General features: G+C 39.1%; 1 long non-coding RNA gene across 8 annotated transcripts; it reads right to left on the minus strand.

The window, feature by feature from the left end:
* Positions 1–6,795: 6,795 nt before the first annotated feature.
* On the minus strand, positions 6,796–19,827 carry LOC139960346 (uncharacterized). 8 transcript variants are annotated; one of them, XR_011790485.1, is made up of 7 exons: positions 19,072–19,827; positions 17,199–17,321; positions 16,525–16,668; positions 15,932–15,991; positions 15,438–15,494; positions 12,163–12,232; positions 6,796–9,276 (listed from the first exon to the last, which is right to left on the minus strand). It is a non-coding gene; the product is annotated as an uncharacterized lncRNA (long non-coding RNA). The 8 variants fall into 8 exon arrangements; XR_011790482.1 differs by lacking the exon at positions 16,525–16,668 and having other exon boundaries at positions 19,072–19,241; XR_011790481.1 differs by lacking the exon at positions 16,525–16,668 and having other exon boundaries at positions 15,932–15,988; positions 19,072–19,229.
* Between the last annotated feature and the right edge of the window lie 620 nt (positions 19,828–20,447).

The following is a 20,447-nucleotide window of genomic DNA, read 5'->3' on the forward strand; positions in this document are numbered from 1 at the left end:
TGCTGTGCGGGTGGAGAAGTCACTTGTTGACTGGCAGCCATCTTTTTTCTACAAACTCTTTCAATATGTCCAGCAATCTTGCAATACCTGCAAACTGGTCAGCCATCAGGTGAGTACTGGTCATCTGGTCGTCCTCTATACCCCCTTGTTTCTGCTGGAGACCCCTTCAACCTAATCACTTTCTGTTGTAAGCCTTTTATGGAATCCTCCATCTTTTGCTGCCATGCCATCAGCTTACGCTCCAGAGATACTAGATTATCAACCGGTTCATCCCTACGCACCTGTTGCACTGTTGCTGCCATAGTTTGGTTGATCGTTGGTGCTGGTTCTACCAGGAACTTTTCTACCCGATGAATACCCTCCTGCTTCACCTCCTCGAATGTCATGCTATTTTTCTTTCGAATCCCCCTTCGGAGTTCCATCTGTATGGCACTGTTTCTAATACCTGCCACGAAGCGATCTCTTAGGGCCCTGTCTGGGTTCACTATTGTATTTGGAAATCGTGAGACTATTCGATTTTGCAATTCCCGCAAACCAAGTCCATATTGTCTGATAGTCTCCTCGCTTCTCTGACCCCGTGAATAAAATGTGGCCATGAGAGTATTTTCAGGGGTTTTGTCTCCATATATATTTTGTAGAACTTTGAACACTTTGTCGGCCGTATCTCGTTCAGCTGCAGCTAGGACAGAGACCTCTCGCTTTGCTTCCCCTCCTAGGTACCTGATTGCTAAAGCAGCCTGTCGGCCACAAGTTAATTTAATTTACTTAATTTATAAATCCGTTCTGGTGAGTTTGCGTGCTGGTGACATCAGATACAAGTCTTCCACGACATCAGATATTCCAAGACTTCAGTATAGAGTTGAACAGATAAATGGTATAATGAATGTCTGATCCCAACAAAATAGTATCCTTTAATTAATAAGCAATGAAGTCCCAGGCTATCCTCCAGTAAAATAATGTGTATATCCTTTGTGGTAAAATAATGTCAGTTATAACAAATGGTGTCCCGGAATATCCTTTATGGTAAAATAATATCCTCTAAGTAAATAATTTTCTTGATAGTAAATAATGTCCCAGACTGTCAGTAGAATATGACTCCTTCCATAAAATAATAAGGACTACAGTAAATTGAACTTGTAAATTAAGGTTTAAAACAAACTATCCAGCATTAAAACTATATATATCTTCTCTTTTGCAACTGTCTTGCTCCAATACTTGTGGCCAACTGCCTAACTCCCTATACCCTCACAAAACTCCTTTGTTCCTATAATATAAATACACAGACCCCATTTCCTGTGAGGGCTAATTCCCAGGAAGAACAAAGATAGTTGCTTAGCAACCCAGAAGAAGGAGATTTTAATCCCCTCTTTTTACAACCACAAACAACATACAAATACACACACTGTACAAATGTATAGCCCTCTGTACAGTGAACACTGTATAGTGAACTAATAAACAAGTAAAACTATGGTACAAAAAAAACTTTATGTAAGAGCTGACCATCTTACATATATATATCTATATATATCTATATATAGCACTGGATTGGGGCATATGTTGACACCCTTCTAAGTGGGGTATAGGTTGCCATTTGGACATGTGACCAAACACCATGGTAGGGGTGTCATGTTGTACCTTGTATACCACTTGTCACAAACAAGGGGGTATATGATGGCAAAACTATTTAGGGGGTATTCTATAGCCCATAAGGGAACGGTACCATTTCGGTTAACATATACCCAGAGCGCTTTTCATATCCCATTTTCGGGGTGTTTGTTACCACCATACATTTAGTGTTATTATATATGGCACCAACGCTATCATGGTATATATCTTCTGTAACAAAATTATGCAATCGATAAGGGAGGATGCTCCAAATATGTTTTGCATTGGTTCACGGCATGCCAAGGGGGGGGGGGGGGTGCGTGCGAGGCGGTGGAAAGTGGGGCAGGGGGAGGTGAGTGGGGCAGGGGGTGAAAGGTGTGTGCGAGGCAGTGGAAGGTGCGTGCGAGGCGGTGGAAGGTGAGTGTGGGGAGGTGATTGCAAGGTGCGTGGGAGGGGATGGAAAATGGGTGCGAGGCGGTGGAAGGTGAGGCAGGGGATGGAAGGTGGGTGCGATTCGGTGAGAGGTGCGTAAGAGGGGGTGGAAGGTGAGTGCGAGGGGGGGAGGTGTGTGCGAGGTGATGGAAGATCCGTGAGAGGCGGTGGAAGGTGAGTGCGAGGGGGAGGTGTGTGCTAGGGGATGGAAGGTGCGTGCGAGGCGGTGGAAGGTGAGGCAGGGGAGGGTGAGTGGGAGGGGTGAAGGTGAGTGCGAGGGGAGGGGGGGGGAGGTGTGTGCGAGGGGATGGAAGAGCCGTGAGAGGCGGTGGAAGGTGAGTGCGAGGGGAAGGTGTGTGCTAGGGAATGGAAGGTGCCTGCGAGGCGGTGGAAGGTGAGGCAGGGGAGGGTGAGTGGGAGGGGGTGAAGGTGAGTGCTAGGGGGAAGGTGAGTGGGAGGGGATGGAAAATGGGTGCAAGGCGGTGGAAGGTGAGGCAGGGGATGGAAGGTGGGTGCGATTCGGTGAGAGGTGCGTACGAGGGGGTGGAAGGTGAGTGCGAGGGGGGGGAGGTGTGTGCGAGGGGATGGAAGATCCGTGAGAGGCGGTGGAAGGTGAGTGCGAGGGGGGAGGTGTGTGCTAGGGGATGGAAGGTGCGTGCGAGGCGGTGGAAGGTGAGGCAGGGGAGGGTGAGTGGGAGGGGTGAAGGTGAGTGCGATGGGAGGGGGGCGGGGAGGTGTGTGCGAGGGGATGGAAGATCCGTGAGAGGCGGTGGAAGGTGAGTGCGAGGGGAAGGTGTGTGCTAGGGGATGGAAGGTGCCTGTGAGGCGGTGGAAGGTGAGGCAGGGGAGGGTGAGTGGGAGGGGGTGAAGGTGAGTGCGAGGGGGGAAGGTGAGACAGGGGGAGGTGAGTGGGAGGGGGTGAAAGGTGTGTGCGAGGGGATGGAAGGTGCGTGCGAGGCGTTGGAAGGTGAGGCAAGGGGAAGGTGAGTGGGAGGGGGTGCAGGTGAGTGCTAGGGGGAAGGTGAGGCAGGGGGAGGTGAGTGGGGGAGGAAGATGTGTGCGAGGTGGTGAGAGGTGTGTGCGAGGCGTTGGAAGGTGAGTGCGAGGGGGAGGTGTGTGCTAGGGGATGGAAGGTGCTTGCCAGGCGGTGGAAGCTGAGGCAGGGGGAGGGTGAGTGGGAGGGGGTGAAGCTGAGTGTGAGGGGAGAAGATGAGGCAGGGAGAGGTAAGTGGGAAGGGATGGAAGATATGTGTGAGGTGGTGGAAGGTGCGTGCCAGGCGGTGGAAAGTGGAAGGTGAGTGGGGGGGGGGGAGGTGTGTGTGAGGCGGTGGAAGGTGATGGACACACAGGGGAGTGGAGTAAAACTATAAAGTGGCACAGTTATTGGTGAAATATCCAGGAATACTAACTATGACATTAATGTACAGATTACCAAAGATGAAAGGAAGGGTCAGGGACGTAGCTAAGGCCTGATAATTGGGGGGGGGGGTGTACTGGCTGAAATTCCAACTGGATGGGTTTTGGAGCCAGAAAATTCCGACTGCTGCCTTGTACCCCCACCCCCCCCGCACTACTCGCCAACGATACGGTCAGTTACAGTCAGACACAGTACCTATCTTTCACGACTGCACTTTTGTTCCGATCTTTTTTCGGTTCATTTGTACTACTGGCCCTCACTTCACAAACATAATCACTCTGGTTAAGCAAGTAAGCAACTGAGTGTATGTTATCTGCTTGATAGGCTACATAAACTACTAAGTACAAAAGCTATGTTAACGTAATAAAGGGGGGAAAATGCAGTGCTTTTTCCTAGCGCGCTTAATATTTTTTTCTTAGGGGGGGTTGGGGCTATTTATCACTCACATCAAGTGTTCACAAATCAAATGTTCACTTCATTCCAACTGAGCGTTTGGAAGTGAACAATTCAACATTTTGCAGAAAAACGTTGAGTTGACGAGATACGATAAGTTGTCAATTAACCATTTTGCAAAAATATTTTCAATTGTTCAGATGGAATGAAGTGAACAATTGAACATTTTGCAGCAAAATGTCCAATTCACGAGATATGATAAGTTGTCAATTAAACATTTTTCATATAATTGTTCAATTGCTCAGTCTGTTTTTACCTCCATGGTTAAAGCAACTGAGCAATCCAACATTTTTCTGTCTTTTGATCAGATTTTATCTTGTTATATAAACAATTTACTGAAAATTTCGCCTTATGGGGCAAAGTTTTTCTTATGTTGATGGCACTTTTAAGCTTCCGTATATTAGCATTGAGTTTTATATATGCTTACGTTGCACAGTGGTTCTATTAGGCATTTTTTTTTTGTATGGTGGAGTATAAGGATCGCGAGACACAATTTTTCAACGTGACAAGGAAAACGTGGTAAATATGACTGATTAAAGGTCAATTTTGACTGGAAATTTTAGGTCACTCAAAATTACAAGAATGTATGAAAATTAGAGTGCGACAGTCGGAAAAATTAGAGTGCGACAGTAGGAAATTCCGACTGTCGCACTCATATTTTACAACTATCGTCAGTTTACCAAGATTGGGGTGAGACATCCCCACACCCCCCTCTAGCGATGTCCATGGGAAGGGTACCACACCGCCTCCCCTTACTTCCATGAAAAACAAAGGGAAATGATTCACAGCTCCTACCCCCCCCCCAACAAAAAAGGGGTGTATGTTAACCTCTATATATATATAGTGTTATCAGATATCGCACTTATGTTTGCAAGGTTTAAATCTGGTGTAAAGAAACATAATTATGCAATCGATATAGGTGGCAGCTCCCAATGTGCTTGGCAGTGGTGGTTGGGGCGGGTGGGGGGGGGTTGGGAGTAAGGGTGGTGACTGGACACAAAGGGGCAAGTGGAGTGTTAAAACAGTACAGTATAGGCAAAGCTATTGTAGTGAAATTTCCTGGAATACTAACTTTGATGCAATGTACAGGTTACCCATAGACAACAGGTAGGGTAGGACACCATGTCACATTAACTGCATGCAAAACAACAGAAATTATTCACTGTCCTTACAAATGGGTTGTATGTTAACCTCTACAGATATATATATATATATAGATATAGATAGTGTTAACAGATATGGCATTAATGTTTTAAAGGTATATATCTGGTGTAAAGGAAAGAAATGCAATAGATAAGGGAGGCAGCTCCCAATAGTATTTTGCATTGCTTCACTGCACGCAATGGTTGGAGGAGGGGAGGTTAGGGTGGGGCTGGACACAAGGGAGAAAATGTATCAAAGATGTGTAACATTATATATAGGCAAAGTTATTGTAGTGAGATATCCTACAATACTAACTTTGATGTAATGTCAGGTTACAAATAAACAAAAGGAAGGCCAGCACCCCCCTCCCATTAACAGCATGAAAAAAAATAAAGAACAATAATTCACAGCCCCCAAAACTGGGGTGTATGTTAACATCTACATACATTTAGCATTTGCAGTTATGGCATTAATGTTGTAGGCTGGTCTTTATCTGGTGTGAAGGAAACAAAATTATGCAATTATCTAGGGAAGAAGCCCCAATGTGTTTTTGCTTTGGTTCACTGCATGCTAGGGGGAGAGGATGGGTAAGGGTGGGCCCTGGACACAAAGGATAAAATGTTTTGGAGTGGTGTAAAATCATATATAGGCAAAGTTATGTGTTAAATTATCCTGGAATACTAACTTTGTGCAGGTAACCCATAGACGAAAGGAAAGGCAGGACACCCACTTCCCCTCAGTTGCATAAAAGACAAATGGAAATGATTCACAGCCCCCCCCCCACCAAAAAAGGGGTGTATATTAATCTCCACATATATTTAGTGTTATCAGATTTAGCACTTGCGTTTTGAAAGTCTATATCTGGTGTGAAAGAAACAACATTATGCAATCAATAAAGGAGGCAGCTCCCAATGTCATTTTGGATTGCTTCAGTGCATGCCGGGGATGTAGGGGGCGGGGGTGGACACAAAGTGGAAAATGATTTTGAGTGGTGAAACATTATATATAGGCAAACTTGTTAGTTAATGCTTTAGGAATACTTACTTTTATGACAATGTACAGGTCATAGAAACAAAGTAGAGCCAAAACCCCCTCCGCCTAGTTGCATTAAAACAACAGGAAAGGCTTCACTGTCCAAAAAGTGGGGTGTATGTTAACCAGTATATTTATTGTCATCAGATATTGCATCAAAATTTTCAGGGTCTATTTCAGTTGTGAATTACAGTAACAAAACTATGCAATTAATACGGGAGGTAGCTCTCAATTTGAGTTTGCATTGGGTCTGCATAGCACGAGATGGAGAATGGGTAAGGGTAAGGGTACAGATTGAAGAAACAGGGGATGGTGTTTTGGAGTTGGGTAACATAAGTAAATGAAATATCCAACACTGTTAATGAGTGGGCAGGCTTTGTACCTCCGCTTTTTGCAAGACAGATACATTGATTCACTGCATACCAGGGGTGAAGGATGTGTAAGGGCAGCGATTAAGAGAAAGAGGAAGATGTTTTGGAGTAGGTTCATTTAGTTTATAAATGGTATAAGTGAAATATCCAGGACTGCTACTACCTTGACCTGAATGGACAGGTCAGCCACTGAAAAGGGAGGATGATACATAACACCTCATTAGGTACATAGCCAAGGTAAATTGGAAAGTAAATTGGACACCCCTCTCCTATAGTATAGGGTTCAATCATGGAAAACAAACAATGAAGCTGAAATTAATTGTTCCAAATGAGTGTTTGAAACTTTGAAGAAACACATTCCTCTCCAGTCTAAATGTAGAAAAAAGACAAGGATGGGGAAATGTACTGCAAAGTGAATTACTACATTTTCCATCTTGTTCCATCTGGTTGCCTAAATAATCTACAAAAGATTACAAAAGCACAAACACAAATGAAGACAAACTTCATGCTTTTTTAATTGTCACATTTATTAACCTACACAAAGGGTATTACTTGTGTTATGTAATCCCAAGAGGATTAAACTTATGCAAAGCGTTTGGACTGGCAAGATGTTACATACTATTTCAATTGTGAGTTAACAAATATATTCAAAAGTAGGACAGGTGGATGAACCATTAATGAATGGGTCTATTATGCATATAGGACAATACCAATTTGTGACAGTTCACTTTGAACAATACCTGAAACAGAGGATTCGATCACTATGAAATGCTTAATTTAGGCAGAATTCTGGCCTTGAAATCTTATAGTACCGGTACTACAAAATAGCGGAATATGAGCCTAAGTTGTTTCCTTCTGTCTTTTATATAATTTTTTTTTATTTTATCTTTTATTTTCAAGCTTTCATGCTGCTTTCTTTAACCTTCAAACCTAAGGGTAAAATGTTTTATCAGCGAATCTGGCTCCACAAGACCACTTAGGCTTGACTACAATGCCTTTTGTCCTTCATAAATTGTGAATGTCTTTGAACATGGGATTGTCAGTGCAGGCCATAGAAGTCCAAGTGGGGTATGTGTGCTAGACTGAGTAGTACTCCAGCTACTTGGAATGATTAGACAACAATGCTTAAAGCGTAATTTTTCAGCCAGTTATTTCCATTTCAATTGTTAACTCTACTGTTAAAAGTGCATACATGATCCTTAACATACCAAGTATAAAGGCACTTTCAGTGTGCATTTAAATAAAAAAAATTACATCTGAATGGTGGGACTATCTATATCATATTTTAAGTCATTCTCAATATTGACTTTCACAGTAGGTTTGGTGATTTCTTTTCATGCGAAGGTGATCAAAGATAGCTGCAATACATATGTATGAAATGAAGAATGCACCAGTATGCTATTTCTTTAACATTAAGTGAAGTACATGGTGGCTACAGCACAAAATGAATGAAATGAAGAATTCCAATGCTTGACACTATGCTTGGTTATTTTATACATAGGAGGTCAAAAATACAACACAGAATGCATGAGATAATTAATTTCAATGTGTGACAGTATATTAGGTGATTTTTTCATGCAAAATTATGTCAGTTATGGCTACAACACTGAATGCAAATGTCATATATTTTTAGGAAAATCCTTGTTGAATAATTGAAGTCAACAATGCAAAAACAACTCCAGAGATCAAAATGATCCAATGAAAAATGAAGATTAAGATTAGGTCATTTCATTACAATAATTCAATACAATTCAATATAATATAATAATTCAATTTATAGAATGAAGACAGTTATACTGGTGATAATTAGCTTCAGTGACAAGAGTCTCAACATAACACATGCAGACACTTATGATTAACAAACAAGAGCCAAACTAAGTGTCATACAATAGGGTATCAATTATTATTGGTTTTATCGAATTGACAGATTTGGTTTCTCCCTGTTAATACAGCAAATTCCAATGAAACTTGTTTCAACCAGTTGTGACTTAAATGATAAATACAGCAGGAGCCACTACTGCTTTCTATTGTATAAACTTGTAAAGTATCTTGTTGAACTTGTTGTGACTAATAACAGTCAATTGGTGTTGAACTTGCTAAACCTTTTTTTCTTTTTTATTTCTTTTTAAAGTCTCTTTTCTTATTCCAATGTGGCACATTGATTCCACTATTAAGAAGGGAAAATAAACAAAACTCTCTAAGAAAAATGTGTGGTGTGAATATTGTGTGTTGAAAAATAAGTAAACTTTGATAAATAATTTAGAAAATTGGCAATGAACAGTCACATAACAACAAGAGAACAGCTAAAGTAGAAAGGATTTATGCTCTGCAAGAAGGAAGATTGTGCTGATGATCAGATATACACATTTTAATGAATCACCCATGGTACAATGTTTGTAATGTGCATCGTGTAACAACAATGTATCATGATGATATATTGATGAAAAACTAAGCTGAGTAAAGCCATGTGAAATTTACTTTAACTATTATTTGAGATTCATCCAAATGGGCATCACATTTACAGTAGACTGTCAATTTTGCTTTTATTAAACATGAAAGTTGTACTGATAAGAAATTAAATTTCACATTAATGAATCAATGGAGGTAAAGTGATAGAAATGAACAGTGTATCAAAGGTATGCTCTATTGGCTCCAAATATGCTATGTAGTCAAATATGGTCACCTTTTGTCAAAATTCTTAATTGAAATGGTTCTTGATTTCTTTTTGTCGAGAAAGCTGAGATCCAGCCAAGGTCTTTGAACAGAATGGGCACTGTGACAATCTCTGTGGACATCCTTGCCTTTGCTGAAGCGGTTTATGAGCTGTAAATAAGAAGTAAAAGAAATGACAAATTGCACTTAAACCATGGTTGCAAATGCATTGGTAACACCCACCATCACCACAAACTGTCCAATTACATTCACTGTACACAGAGCCAATCATTACTGATATCGACATTGATGTCTTCTTTAATTAAAAAGAAATATAGATTTCAATAAATTCAGATGAAAACACTTTCACAACTTTCACGAAGTGTTCCCAGTTCCATGCTTCTTTCATCAGGTTCTGGTGTAAATTTTCCTGTGGTATATGATATATATATGATAACAGCCTAAATTACTTATGAACTCTGGTTGGATTATTCATCAACATAGCCATATTGTGGTTCAGAATGATTTAAGGGACAAGGAGTTTTACAGTGTAGTTAGTCCAGTCTTGTCTTACAGTGTAGTTAGTCCACTCTTGTCCATTCTGTGTGTTTCACCACTTGATTTCACATTGCAATAAACCAATATTACATGTGAGTGACAGATTAGCAATGTTGTGTAGCAACGGTACATAACGATGAAGAGAATGAATAACACAGGCTTCTACATTTTAAAGGAAAAACAAAATACTTCATTTCTGTTTTACTACACTTAACTGTTTCAAACTTTCATTCTGGCTGACCCAAAACAAACTATGACGGCAATTAAAGGGTGTGAAGACTCGCGCAAAAAGAACATCTAATGCCGTTAATCTGACCTAGTTTCGAATGAGGTGTAACAGAAGTGTTAGACACCACCATCGATGCCAGAAAATACACACACAGCTTGCTACCGTCGGTAATAAGACACTAGTGTACAGTCAGTACATACAGCTGAGGTCAATACCCATGGCACAGTGTATACACGATACAGCAATGGACATCTCAGGTCCAGCTAAAGATAACACGGTATCACGTTTCATTACTGTCGGCATTTTGAAGCGACACGAACAAAACTTCACTTGCAACCAACAGAAAGTTAAGTTTTGCAGATGTCCGCACGCGGTTTGGGGCGAGTCTTCATTGCCTTAAATCTGAAGTAACATAGACATAAAAACTATGGGCTATGAGCTTCCTGGTTGACTATGGTTTTACTTCTTGACATTTCCAAAAGCAAAGCAAGCTTTTTTCAGTCAATATGGTGCAAAAACACATGAGTTTAATCAAATTCAACTCTTGTATGAGACATAACTTGGAAGTTAAAGAGTGGATGAAATGGTGGATTTTCATGTCTTAGAAATATTTATCTACATTACTTCAACACCATGCATTCACTACTTCCCATAAATGCAGCTGCCAAAGCCAGAAATTCGCTGTCGAAGTATTCCGTAGAGAACTCCCGAGCAGACACTTGTGAAAAAAACCTGCAGTTCATATGACGTCAGTAAAGGGACCATTTCAGCCAAAGCCGACTGCCCGATATTTACTGTTACGGCGTCATTCAGTTTACTACGTACAGGTAACTACAACACACTCTCCTCATCAACTGGAAAAGTCATCTCCCGAATCTTCTGATTCCGAGGAAATGGGCCTTTACCTCTCAGAACATTCAAAAGCTTTGACAACAATTATTTTCTTGAGGAAGAAGAAGAGGAAATAGTTTTCGAGGGTGATGAAGATATTCGTGTTTTATCCTATCAATTGAGCCCCTTGCAGAAGAATTGTAATACGTTCCCGATGGCCGAGACGCGTTGCTGCCGATGGAAGTCCCCGAGCAGAATGGTTGGACTATCCTGAACCGAAATTGGACGGTTGAGCATAAACAAAACCACCATTATTATTATAATATATTATAATTATATTTATTTATATTTATTATATATATTTATTTATTATTATATATTATAATATATATTATTATAATATGAGTTAAATTTACTCGAATGTCGATGATCCTGCTACTTAACATAGTAGCAAATCTTCTAGAAATTGTGTTACGTACAGTGCAAGTGCAACCCTATAGTACTAGTAGTAGTAACATGGGTCTAGACCTAACTAATAGACGTTCTATAACAGGCTAGCCTGTGTAAGTTGTATCATCCAATTGTTACGTTAAAATCATAACACAACGCCAGTCACCTAATCTCAATTACTATAGAGCACTGCAACAGTGTAATGTTGTGTGTACTCAGAAGTTTAAGAATGTAAAAAAAGCGTCTCGGAAGTGAGCTGGGTTCCTCGACCATATATACAACAATTTTTGGGAAAGATTTTATTGCCCGAGAATTTTTGATTGTTTATTCCTGGAGGATGCAAGCTTTGTTTGACACAAATTGTGTATCATTGGAAAGCTACGAGTGTATATAAAATGATGATTCATAAATCTGTCCATTTCACCCCCTCTTTAAGTGTCATGTATGCCTACAGATTGTGTCTTCTTGTCATTATGTAAATGAGTATTAATGGTTGACCAGCTTACTGTGATGAGGGTGAATTTCCCCATGCTCTTTCTTCTCCTCATATCGGACATGCTTAAATGTGAATGCTTGATTATAGTCTGACTAAATTTGTATATGAAAGGATAAATTCAGGCAAGTTTTTGAGTGGAATTCTTCTTTATAAATTGATCAATGTCTAAAGATAAAGAGTTAATATCTAAACAATGTACCCACTGCTACTTGAGGTTTTCAGACTTTGGCCTTGAATTTCAACTAGCCTTTAGATGAAAATGGTCCCTAAATAGCCTTAATTGTTGTTTCCAGTTTATTACCATTATATCTTCATTATATCTTCAACAGTTGTTCTGTTCTAGTCATATACCTCACTTTTTATATGTGGTTTATTGTACAGTAACATAAAGATGACATAAAAGCAAGCAGAGTGCAGTTAGCTGGAAATTTAAAAGGTACTACATTTAGTTAGCCGGCTAAGGACAATCCTGTGGAGAAACAGTCAAACTCACCATCCTCATCTGATTCAGAGACTGAATATTTTCCATCTGTCTTGTTGTTGCAGTCAGTTTGTGTGTGTTTCTGCAAAACAAATATCCAACACATCATAATTTTGGAAGATCAGGAAGATTGAACATAACTAGCTGAATGAGATGAAATCATGTACAATTAAAATAGTATATGATGTCAAAAGTCCTATATACAACATTTTAAAATCAAATGGTAGATTGTTCAAAAACTATTTTACACCATATATGATTAGCTGTTATCAGCATGCTTCTATTCAATTGTGTGACATGTCAGGGTAATTGCTTACTCTACAGAGAGTCATTGCATTTTTTTGTACAGGAGAGTCAAATTCTTATAGCAAGAGAAAATAGGTGGGACATATACTATGTGGTATGTACATCCCTTCAGCTGAAGTGGAAGCAGAGAGATACAAATTTACAGCCCATTTGCCATCACCATTCCCCCTACCCTTCAATGGGGTGTATACTAAACCTATACAGGTTATAGCAAAAGTTTCAAGGTATACAATATTTTGTGTGAAAGTAACAAAATTACAAAATCAATAAGGGAGTTATCTCTCAATGTGATTTGGCATTGGTTCAATACATACCAGGAGTAGATGATGGTAAATGTAGGAATTGAACAGAAAGTGGGAGGGTTCTTTAACGTGGGTTAAAATAGTACATAAATGAAATACTACTATTGCTACCTTTAACCTCAAAGTACAGGATAGCCAAAGCAATGGAGGTCAAGGCAACTCCAACAACCCCCCCCCCCCCCCAACATCCTTAGCTTCAAGACAGAACGGAAATGTTTCACAGCCCGGCCCCTGAATGATTCTCCCATTGCAAACAGGGTAAAAAGAGTCTATGTTAAAGGTATGCTGTATTGACCCCAAATATGCAAAATTTTCAAATATGGTCCATTGCATATGGTCATAAATTTTATACTCTTCATATTACCACCCTGAAGGTAATTTACCTCACTGGGACATCCAGCCATCTTCTTTGCTTATTTAGCATTATGGGAAAAGTTTAGAGGGTAATGCCTCCAGGAAAAGTGCAGTTTGAAATCATATAGCAAGTATAGCATTTAGTTAGGGGCCTATACATCTTTAACCTCTATACATTAAGAGTGATCAAGAGAAATATATTGGGTTGGGATAACTTAAGTACATATAGGCAAAGGTATTAGTAAGTATATAGGAATACCACCTTTGAAATTAATTTATTAGCCAGGCAACAAAAAAGGAGGGCAGAGGATATACCCAGTAGCTTATCAAAAGGAAGGGGATCAGGACTGCCAAGAAGTCATCCCTTAGCTTCCAGATGGAAGGTATAACAGAAGTTTTTTAAACAATACCGCTGACATTTGTTCATCCCTTAGGTAGAAAAGAACAGGGCAGGAATATGCCCAGTAGCTTGGACAAACAAGGGGGGGGGGAGGCAGAGCATCCACAGGGAAGACTTAAAAACATAATCAGGACCACCAAGAAGTCTATCCTCAGCTTCCAGATGGAAGCCAGCTGGGGGTACACTTCAGAGCCCCAATGATCACCCCCCCCCCCTCCGATCCTTCCGTTGGAAACAGTTTAAAATACGGTCTATGTTAACCTATACACATTGAGTATTGCAGTTATCAAAATTAGACAATCAATAAAGGAAGCACCTCTCAGTTTGATTTTACATCGTTTCATGCATACGAGGGCATGGAGAATGGGTGAGGGTAGAGATTAAAGGAAAAATGTGACAAAGATATTTGGGAGTAGGTGAACATTATATCATATAGGCAAAGGTATATTGGGAAGTATATCTAAGAATACTACCGTGAAATTAAATCGGTTAGATAATAAAAAGAAGAAAAGTAGGGTAGGGATATATCCTGTAGTTTAGCCAAACAAGGAGGGGAGGATAAGGGGGGGGGGGGATAAATCAGGACCACCAAGAAATCTACCCTTAGCTTCCAGATGGTAGCCAGCTGGGGGAATATTTGATAGCCCACAATAAATCCCTGTGGCCCATTGCAAATATGGATAATTGGGGTCTATGTTTACCTCTTCATAATTGAAAGTTATCAATAACATAATAAGGCAATCTAAAAGGGAGGAAACTTTCAATGTTATCTTGCATTGGGTTTACTTAACAGGTTTAGAGGAGGGGTAGGGTCGAGATTGAAGAGAAAGGGGGAGATGTTTTGGAGTGGGGCAACATTATTAAGTATGCTATATTAATAGTGAAATGTCTAGCACTGCTATTTTTGACCTTAATGTACGTACAGAGCAATACAGGACAAGAAATTCCCCATCCCCTTGCCATTTGTTGCAAAACAGAAGCCAAGGGATAATTTTTCACAGCCCCAATGTTTCTCCCCATTACAAACAGGGTCAAAAGGGGTCAATGTTAACCTCTGCACATGCAGTATTGCCTGCAGTAACAAAATTAGGCAATCAACAGAGGAGGCAACTCTCAATGTGGTTTAAGAGTGAGTATTCTAACTGGGCATACACAATTTCTTAAAGTTATTGAATGAATGAACAAACATTTACAGATACACAATGAACATGAAGTTTACCCACTAAAAATCCCAAATGCATAAATGGCAATAAGATGTATACAGATCAACCTCACTATAGTGCTTTAATATTGGATTCTATGCAGTACTCTTTTTGCCTTTTTCCAATTTATTTGGTATTGACTTGTCCGCTTTCTAGTGAATACTTTAGGATATATTATTCCTTTCAACATTTCATCATGGACTGGTTTAACTTTAAGTTATGAGTAGGGGATAATTGCTATCTGTATGGAATAACATATGAAGCAAGCATGAATGAGTTCTGACACATTATTACAATGTCAACATTAAGTTTATTTAAGGTGATCCTAGCAGGTTAGGGTCATGTACCATAGATCCTATTGCTCAATTGACACATGCTTTTGCAATTTGCTTTCTTGCATTGCAATTGCAAAGAGATATCTTATAGTTTTAACACATTGACATAGTCCTAGATTTATCCATTTTATTAAATGTTTTCTTTTAATGGGGTTGCAATAAAAATAGATATTTCAATAATCAAACATAACCAACTAATCAACCAAGTAAACAATCAATCAATACTGTAAAATAAAAGCAAGCCTTTGTCAAAGTTAATGTACAGTAAAGGCTGTTAAAAGAACTACAGTATTGATTAGATGAGCATGATTTATATTGCTCTGTTTTACACAGCCTTAATTTCTAATGATGAATCTTTCTTAGATGATCAATAAAGCAGAAGGATTACCTTCAAAAGGCCACAAAAGGACATGTTTTCCAGGCTGGAACTGTCATTGGTCGCTGCCTGGAAGAAATTTCATTTTGTAGATTTGAATGAAGTATAATGAAAGAGTATTTTAAATAAAGGGCAACACTAAATATAAGTGTATTTTATATGAAATAGATTTGTGGTTTCAAACCAGTGTACTTAAACCAGTAGTCAGCCAACTTTTGACTGCAAGAACTTTTGACAGCAAGAAATTCAGGCACTCAGCCATGAACAAACTGATTACCAGCAAATCCCATGCTATCCCCCCTCCCCCCCCCACACACTCACACCTCCACAGAAATACAAAGTCTTAACTCTCCAGAGAAAGGGCTTATCAGAGTATCACTTTTCTGTGTGGTAAAAAGAGCTAGTGCACAGGTGCAATCATATCCATAAATGTCTGCAACTTACCTGACTTATAAACAAATTTGTCCGAAACAACAGAATGGAAAACAAGTGCAACAAAAACTTACGGGTACTACAGAGTTATCTCTGACATCACTGTCTGTAGCTTCTTCCTCATTCTCTGGCTGCTAAAGAGAAACAAATACTCCTCAATTGATTTTAATATAAATGAAATTCAATGCACTTTAAAGAATTGATGTAAGTAGAGATATGAAGGAGAAGGGGGGGGGGGAGGTTCAGGTACCTAACGGTACTGTGGTAACTTCTCTAGAATTACTGTAGAACATTACCAGACAGAACATAACATAAAGAAATCATAACAACTAAAAACTACTCCAATGTTGCTTTTCAACTTGGGAAGTTTGCACTTAACTTGTGCATCATTACTTTGAGCAAAAATATTGGCCATATTCCGAGGCCTGTTCTTATGTTACAACTGAACATTAGGCGTAACATACATCAATTCTAGAAGAATCAGACGTGTTTACTGATGAAATACAGTAGCAGCTTGTGACTATGGCGACTATGGATTCGAGTCGTATCAACATTTCTACAGTAACTGTAATTTATTTTTTGGGGGCATTGTGGCAAACATTAAACACAATGCGGCAATAGGTTTCCTGAACAAACTTATACATTTTGTACAAAAATATAACTTTACATTTTACGTCGGAACCGGGTAGTATGTTCGGAACCAGGTAGCAATCAGTTGGGCGGGTACTTGGGTTACTTGTGCAAACACTAGTTTATATCAATCTCATATCAAAGCTTTAAAGAGACTATTGCAGCCGGATCAAGACCTTTTCTGTATAATAACATGACACAAAATCTTAAAATTTTGCAAGAAAATTGGTATGTGTAGCAATTGAGATGTGAGACGTATACATCTCCCATGATCACAGAAACTGCAACAAATCAACTAATTGTATCTTAAAGATCTGTACTTACTGGCCCCATATTAAGCATGCTATCACTTTAAAAGCTTATGAGATTACATTCTAGCTGTAGACTGTAGAAGTTAAAAAAAAAAGCTCTGACTTCAAATTAGCCTGGAAATATATACATCATTCTTCTTATGTTTTTCACTAGTATGTGTTCTTCTGGTACAGTTCAGTTTGCAAAGACGATGGAAAAATAAATGTTGTTAAACTGATTGATTCTGAGAGGTTCAGATCATGTCTAGCTTGACTTGAGCATTATCTCTTGTAGAGTTGGCATGTTGAATGTTGGAACTTGGAATGCAGCAAGCACACTTTAAGTTACATACAAACTCTGACAAAATGCTTTGTACTAAGTTTAACTGGAAAAGATACAAAATTTAACAATGTACTGTACCTATTTTGTCATCTATCCAACAAGATGTCAATGAAGTGTGATCTGTTTTCTCTTTGCAGTAGTTAATAGCTGCCTGCAAATGGCTAGTTTTTCTTAATCTTGGACATAACTTCATCTACAGGTCTGAAATACAAAATAGGTGTAAGATGGATGGTCACAACTCTTCTAAGACTAAAGTAACAGTATAGGCCTAGGATATGTTATGTTACTCTATGAGTATTATACATAGATGTGACTGAGTTCAAAGACACCTTTCTCTAATCTGCACTATTTGAACAATTGTGTCTGGCCATAAATGAGTAAAAAATTCTAGACTAGTCAAGCATAGCAGGCTGGTGGGCTTTATCTCCAAAAGGTAGGTTGAAGCGTGAGCATTCTCATTATGTTCCCTGTTGATTAAATATACAATCTTATATGGACTAAAATGAAGTCAATCCACTTCCATAAGTCATGAAGATTTTGATTAAACAATTGTCCAGCCTAAGCTCAAATTTATTGACAGCCAAACCTTCCAATATTTCCCTATCAAAGAAATTTCAATTGAAATTACACAATTCACATTGCACTAACAAATCAAAAACCAATTGCATTTCATCAGAAAAATATGATGATTGAGAACTCCTTGGGTCCTTTATTCAAAGAAAATGGCCCAATACCACTGTAGTACTTTATTGTTCAAATTGTTGAGTGGTAATGGCAGTGCTGACAGCTGCTTTGATTTGCCAGCATGATAAATGTGATACTTACTTTCTTAGTGAGGATGCATTGAATTAGTTGAATTTGCGATTGATTAGCCTACACGTAGTTTGTAAGTTGTAGGACTACCAGTACTGCAGTACCTAGCACTAGGTATCACCATTCAATACATTACACGTGCAGTAGTAACTAACTGTAGTATAGTAAAGGCTTCATGATTGACGCACCCTCGTAATTGACACACCTTCAAATATTACTAGCAACGATACAGCAGGCCACCTAAACATTTTGCAGTGTAGCAGAATTACATATTTCATCAGCTTGAATCCATTTCAGCTATTTGCTGACCAAATTGTGGTTTTTCTTAAGCTTTTAACACCCTCCACCCAGTTTTGCACGTTTCTTGGTCATTTGGAATCTTACACCCTAAAAATAACCAACATTACCCTAATATGATACCACTTATCTCTGGGACCTGACCTGTCTGAGCTTAGAGGCTCAGAGCATAGCAAACTGCATACAAAGTCAATTGATGTATACTAAGGCCTCACTACACTACACTACAGTTAGCTTATCAACGAATGTGTCAATTTAGGGGTATGAAAGAACTTGACACGGCAGACATTTTGAGGTCAAATTCTGCTCAATTGTACAGTGCATAAGCACAGAACCCTAAATATTTAGAGATCATTACATTTCTGAGGAACTACACATATGAAAAACACATACAGTTGAGTGATTTGGATTTTTCCTTGATGTACAGTACATCGTTGATCAAATCCTATAGGCTTAAGTGCGTCAATTATCCCACCATGATACTAGTAGTAGTAACACGTAATTTAGGCTACAATTCTTTAGAACAGCAAGGAAGCCCCAAAGCCCCCGACTCATGACCTTCAAATATAAACAAGTAGCCTAATGAATGAGATAGGTACTTGTACGGCTCGGCACACTCGATACCTCCTACCCTATAGTACCTAGCTTAGGCTTGCCTAAGGTACAGTATGCCATACAACCGGCTAATATGCAATTTCCATCCAATAATACTGCTGTTAGTGGCGACAAGTTTCACATAAAGTATATTGGATATTCAGGCAATGCGTAAGCCTTGGTTTCAAGTGAGCACCTTATCGGTAGTCTTTCACCGATAAAATTACAGCTAGAATGAGATACTTACGTTGCTGGATGATATACAGGATGTGTAGATCAGTCGTAGCCTACTTCGCGTACGTACGAACAGTGTATACCTCTGTGCTGTGTCTAAACAGTTGATGGCGCCATGTTGTTACAAGTCTCGTACTGCGATGGTCTAAAATTGCCAATTTTCGTTATTTTACATCCAGAATATTCCAAATTTCACCAAGAATAGCAATCATGTGTCTATAATACAAATTCTGGATGTCGCTGATATATATATCCTAGTTTTCCCATATATTGAGCGGAAAGTTGAGGTTAACATATATCCTACATACACCGTATGCGAAAACAACGTTATATACACTGTTGAGTGAGGCTCAGATTTGCACTGAAAATGCTCTTTATCGCAAGAACATACAATTAATTCTAAGTTAATTTCTGATAAATACCATCATGTTGTCTACATTCGAAGTGAAATTTGTTTACACAACGCACGATATTTGAATTGGTAATGTCTCAGACTTATGTTTACCAAGAAGTTGGTAAACAGATGCCCAAGGTACACATAGGCCCCAGCTACCACCCACGAATGTAAACATATGCCCGCATTCATAACTATATATATATATGTAAGATGGTCAGCTCTTACATAAAGTTTTCTTTTGTACCATAGTTTTACTTGTTTATTAGTGCACTGTGCAGTGCTCACTGTACAGAGGTCTATACATTTGTACAGTATATTTGTATGTTGTCTTGTGGCAGTAAAAGGGGGGATTAAGATCTCTCTCTTCTGGGTTGCTAAGCAACTATCTTTGTTCTTTCTGGAAATTAGCCCTAACAGGAAATGGGGTCTGTGTGTATATGTTATAGGAACAAAGGAGTTTTGTGAGGGTATAGGGAGTTAAGCAGTTGGCCATAAGTATTGGAGCAAGACATTTGCAAATGAGAAGAAATATAGTTGTAATACTGGATAGTTTGTTTTAAACCTTAATTTACAAAGTTCAATTTACTGTAGTCCTTATTATTTTATGGAAGGAGTGATATTCACCTGACAGTCTGGGACACTATTTACTATAAAGGATATTATTTACTATAAAGAACATTATTTTCTTAGAGGATATTATTTTGCCATAAAGGATATTCCGGGACACCATTTGTTATAACTGACATTATTTTACTAAAGGATAGCCTGGGACACTATTGCCTATTAATTAAAGGATACTATTTTGTTGGGATCAGACATTCATTATCATTTATCGTGGAATATCTGATGTCGTGGAAGACCTGATGTCACCAGCATGCCAACTCACCAGAACAGATTTATAAATTAAGTGTATTTACTTTAACTTTTGGGTGCGCACCTCACGACTGTAAGTTGTTTAATTTAATTCTTTGACTGGGCCCAGATCAGCTGTA

Source organism: Apostichopus japonicus, chromosome 19, assembly GCF_037975245.1.
Source record: "Apostichopus japonicus isolate 1M-3 chromosome 19, ASM3797524v1, whole genome shotgun sequence".
In the NCBI taxonomy this organism is placed as follows: Eukaryota; Metazoa; Echinodermata; class Holothuroidea; order Aspidochirotida; family Stichopodidae; genus Apostichopus; species Apostichopus japonicus.